Raw genomic sequence first — 6,000 nt, 5'->3', positions numbered from 1 at the left:
TATTTCATATGAATGTAATTGCCAAGAACATGAAAAATACATACTAACAATAAAACCATGTTCAAATAATAGTGATTATTCTGAGTTAAAAGAATATTAGAAGATTTAAAGTTGCATAAAATGAATGTAGTGATTTTTATTTATAATCGTTGAAAGTAGGGCTGCCAGTTTTACCCGTAACATGAATCCCAATCCAAGGAAACCCGTACTTGAACCCAAACTAACATGACCCGAGAAACTCGAACCCAAGAATATACTAACCCAAACCTGAACCGAAGTAATTCGGGTCGGTTATTGGGTCCGAATTCTAGGTTTCGGGTCAACCTAAAAACTTTTATTTTAAAATCATATGTACTTTTAATTATTAAAGGCTAAATCTTAGCCGCTAATGTTATCATAATTTAGTCCAAGTCGATTGTTCTCATTCCACATATTATTAATCAAATGTTTATTGTTTATTATTTTGAATATAAACCATAATAAACACTTTAATTAACACTTCAAAATTCACTAATCGTCTCTTGTCAATCCATATAAAGAATACTTATTATATATAGTAATGGATTTAGTTGGAATAAACCTATTAATTTAATGTCATATATTGAAATGACTTAAAAGATAAGGACCATATATGGAAATTGGTTGAAAAAAAGGTGAAGAGGGTTATGGTGTTGACAAGTGGCAAAAATTGTAGGCTTTTATTAGAATATATAGAATATAGATGTATATTCAAATCCAACACCTAGACAACCAACGCTTTATAGAATATTCACCTAAAAGATAATCATGTTAACTGACACATAACATGCTACTAACCTACATTTGTAAATATTTATAACGTGTGAAAAACATTTTATACAACCAGAACACTTGTGTGAAAAAGTAAGTTGTATTAAGTTTGGTTTAGGGTATACAAAATAATAGGTTATATACTAACCCTGTTTACATAACAAGTCCTCTAGCTAATGTTAATTACAAATGTGGTTATTAATATATAAACATGTTTGCTTTTACACACATACAAAACATTCAAACCTACAACAAAACATTAATTAAAAAGTAAAGTGTCAAAATTGTTTTGATCGATTATGTGACTTTCGATCTTCTAAATTGTTTTATGCAACTAAATATAATAACTATAATATTCTATTTGTGGACACTTAAATAACCTTGAAAATAAAACCATGATTACTCCAATGAGTCTGTGACCCATCTTCATGAACACAAGGTGAGACAGGTGAGTTACTCTACTTATTTTTAAAACGACGACACCATACATATGACTGGATGGTTACAGGTCGGCTTGTGGCCGATTATGGTTTGGAACCGCCAAAAAGTTTCTTTCAAAGGACACATAATCCCTGGTTTCCAGGTCCTCCCATCGTCTTCAGACAAACTTTCTCCTTTGATGACACTTGACACCAGCAGCACCGCCGCAAGAGTCGAAACCCTATAGCGTAACACATGCATGTTAAAACCCCATTTTGACACGGATTTAATATGACGACCTCCCGAAGGAAACCTAGTTTTTATCTTCATTGTCATAACCAACTAGACTAGTCCAAAAGGTTCGGTGAGTTACTCTACTAACAGCACTAACGTCGCGTGTGGGATTGTGGATGACTAAAGTATGAAACTTTATATAAAATTTGAATTACTATGAAATAATAATTGTTTGAGATAAGATATTGGAAGAATTCTTCATGAGCAGAGCATTGAATTCTGCTGTATTAATGGTATAACAATAACATCAAACAACCCACCATTGACGGATCATGTTCACATTTTATGCTAATTTATTTCTCCATGTGGGCAAAAAAAATTTGACATTTTACCATTTGACCTTGGGACCTGATTAACACTATTTTGTATTTGTGAATAACAAAAGGAATACATTTATATTTTTTTTTGTATTCGTACACTTACACAATTTCTTTATTATAAACTTTTTTATTCTAAAGATAAATTTTTGAAAGAGATGTATATATTAAACAGGAGTCTTCATTATATGTAGCAAACTTAAAAATTTTAATTTAGCTATGCCTTTAAAACTTAGAGCATTCACAATGTCAGACTCATTCCAGCCACCACATTAGATTGTATGCTTTTACCGAACATCATTTTCTTTTGTAGCATCAAACCTTTACAAACTTTATTAAAAAAATTATATTTGTATGTGTCTCTATGAATGTGAGAGAGAGGGTGGGGCCACATCTTGTCCGGTCCATCGTTTGCAGAGGCAAACATCAACCCTTAAACCTTGTCCTAGAAAATGGCTAGTTTGCCTCTCCTCGTTGTGATCGTTTACTTTCTGTCATCTTGGACGGGCATGGATGCTCTTAGATATTGACATATCAAGATACCTAAAGTTGGTGTGTTGATGATGAGCACATGATTTTATGGAGTATTTATATATTTTTGTAAAAAAAATCACGAGTAGACTAGTTATTTTAAATGGTAATAGATTTTTAAGATATATAAAAAAGGACCAAACTAGTTATAGTTTGACTAATATCGAGAACCTTATACGTAAATTTTAAAAGAAAGAATCAAATAAAAATATCACTTTGGTGAGTTTGGATTTATGAGTTATATCGTTATACTTTTGTTTAACACACGATTAAAACTGTTTTATAAAAAATGCACTATTGTATATGTTTTTTTAAATAATTAAAATTTGTATGCTAGCTTAATTATTTTTTTTAGAACAAGATCAAACCAACAAACATCAACTAACTAGTAGTTTGGTATGATAAAATTAAGCATAACTAATAATAATAATAATAATATTAAATATAATAAACAAACAAAATGAATACATTATAAAAATTCAATTATATATTTGTAGCTATATGAACATTTCAACGTGCCTACAAGTATTGATTTATCAACTGTCAACCAACACCTTCAAACGTAGTTGGTATGTCAATTGTTTTCAAATCAACAACACTATCTTTTTTCCTCTTTGACCGACAAATAATACTTTTTGGCTCTACAACAAATATTAAAAAATTAATTATTATTTTGTAAAAAATGTCACAAAATGGGTGGTTTGGTCGTAAAAGGAGGCAAGAATTTGGGCAATGGTATGAAAGAGGCAGCAACCCTTGATTTATTCTCCGGCAGGTTTTGAAAAAGACGGTGGTTGGTTGCCGTCATCCAGGACGGTGGGGGCCGGGATGATAAATGCATATAGTGTTTTTGTTTAATTTAATTGTATTACTCAAATTATATTATTATATAATTAATATATTAGTTAAAATATTAGTTTTAGGTGATGTTATGTTGTTGCTAAATTGTTTTGCCTTTATGGTTTGTTCACATTTTTTTTATATCAATTTGGTTCTAATATTTTATATTACACAAAGCGAGCTACATATAGATAATGGGTAAGCGAGCAACAAGTTGCGCCGCTATCCTCTTTTGAATCGCAAAGCCTATCCTACTAAATATAAATCCTTGGTTCCTCGGGCTCTGCGAGTCACTGTGGACCACCTTCTGCACTCGCTCCAAGAAGCGAACCGCCTCGGGAGCTAGGGATCCAAATGTGTCGAAGGCAAAGGGAATGAACACGTGCTGATTCTCCAAACACGCTGCCTCATGCTTAACAACCTTCCTAGATTCCGCTCTCAAAACCGCATGTCCCGGTACGAAGCCGCTGTCTCTCAGCCCCACCAACGGGGACACCCCAGTGAGATCAACACACGCATGCTTACCCCCTGCCCAGCCAAACACAAGAACGTCCGCAGGACGCAAGGTAGATCTTCCCTCTCGCGGATCAGACAGAAAGTTAACAGGTGCCTCTTTCTTGGCTGAGATCCCGGCACGCCTAAGCACATCCCATAAGACATCTCTAACCCAGTCATGACGATACTTCAATACCGGCAATTCCTTACAGTGGAGGGGCATGCTCACCAAATCTATCTAAACAAGCTTTTTTACAAATGGGGCATGATTCATCTGGAGGGAAAAGAGGAATTATAAGCCGGTATTTAAGGATGGCTCTGTATTCAACTGCTGACATCCGTTGCCCAAGACCTTCAATTGGCACAACAGTCAAAAAATCCAGGGCATGAGCCCCTTGAGACAAGCTAAAACTGCCTTTTGTCTCGGGGTCATATCGAATCGCTCCTCCAAATCATGAACGTGTTTACCATAAAGAGCACTCGCCAAGGTTTGTTGAGGTTTCTTTGGGGCGGTCTCCTTATCAGTAAAACCGCCTAGATCAAGGTCCGAGAGAGTTGTTCCAATATTACCAAGTGCATAAGAGTAGTTAGGATCTACCCCCAAAACACCAGCGTTTCGCAGGATGTGGTCCTGCAATTTCCACGACTGGGACCTGGAAGCCACAAAAGCATATGCGGAGACATCCTCAGCCGAAAAATTCCTAAGCCTCCGCAACGCATAGGGAAGGAAGCCAACCTCCACTGGAGGTCCCCAAAATGCGGTCCTCCACACACAACAATATCTTCAATTGCCCCTCGCAGGCCCGCATCAAAGATGGACACAGCCTCTTTGACATGTTCAGGTTGACAGGTCCGGAGCCCAAACACTAACTCAGCAACCCCCGTGCACGAGCGCAACAAAAGGAGCTCACTTTGGGGGTCTCTCAGGTCCGGCAGGCGTTTCATAAGTTCAACCGCCCTCAAAGCTCTTTTAGTTGCCAAAGACCGAATAAACCATGCATCCCGACTAACCGCTCCCCCCCAGGAGTTTAACTCCCGTCACAGGCCTGCTAATCTCGCCAGGGAATAAACCCGGCACTTTCTTCGAATCATCACATGACGGCCAAAAAATCTCTGTTTTTCGAATATTAAACCTAAGCCCTAGAGACGCCCCCTCTGAGCGAATAACGCCCAACACTCTAGCAACCTCCTCAGACTTACCAATGATAGTGTCATCGTCTAAATACCAAGCATGGAAGGGCAAGGAACATGCCCCTGCACCCTAAGGATGAGCGGATGAAGGACCAACGCAAAAAGAAGAGGGCCAAGGGGGTCCCCTTGCTGCACCCCAGTAAAAGCCCCAATATGAGTATCCCCCACATATAAACGGGCGGGACGTGCATATAAAAACTGGACCCATGGGAAGATGGATGGACATATGCAGCTAACTTCCCTGAGAAGGGTCGTCCGATCCACTTCGTTGAAGGCGTTAGAAAAATCAACAGTGAGCATAGCCAGGACCCGTCAGAATGAAACGCGCTCAAAAATCTGTTAGTACTATGCAATACCGCTTCTGCCCCATTAGGAATCCCAACCCCGAATTGAAAATCCCGTAGATAAGCAGCCACCTTTTTCCCTACTTTACGCATAGCGACTTTCGACACCAATCTTCTCCAAATGGCCCCCACTGCGATTTACAAGTTAATTATATGTTGTTATTATTACTTAAATGTAGCTTCCAATAAAGTAAGTCACACTTTTATCTAGCAACAAATTGACTCATGTTATCATCATTTCTCTGTTTTTTAATGACCAATAAAAATTCTTTGTTTAAAAAGTCAAGTCCAGCAAGAAACTAGACCTGAGCAGCCCAAACAAACACTCATAACACTGAAACACAACAAGAACAACAAAGAACTACACAAATTACACATTAAAACCAAGCCAGTCCTCCCAAGAAGCAATGTACAATCTTTACCTGTTTTGAACCTATAAAGACTGACAATTGTGATTTCCTCCATCTCCCTTGTAAGATTAACCGGCTTCCTGTCAAAAAAAATCCCACCCTTGTAAGAATAACCGACTTTCAATTATCAGTATTGTATAATATTTTATTGAAAGGACTTAAATAAAAAGATATCAATTCTAGTTACTATTTAATGATAGTTTTTATTTCAAGTAAACTTAAAATAGTAGGTAACTGTGAAGAAAAAAAATTAAATACTATCAGAGTTTTGTAATTAGTCATTTTAATTAAATTGAAAAAAAAAAACTAACCAGTAACCAAGGTTCATACATTTTTAACGTAGGTTACTTAGTTTAATATCTTTTAACT

This window comes from Bidens hawaiensis, unplaced genomic scaffold (assembly GCF_021521415.1).
Source record: "Bidens hawaiensis isolate Kalapana, Puna unplaced genomic scaffold, B.hawaiensis_p1.1 tig00000458_1, whole genome shotgun sequence".
Classification (NCBI taxonomy): Eukaryota; Viridiplantae; Streptophyta; class Magnoliopsida; order Asterales; family Asteraceae; genus Bidens; species Bidens hawaiensis.
The sequence above is the reverse complement of the archived record's forward strand: the minus strand, read 5'-3'. Positions refer to the sequence as shown.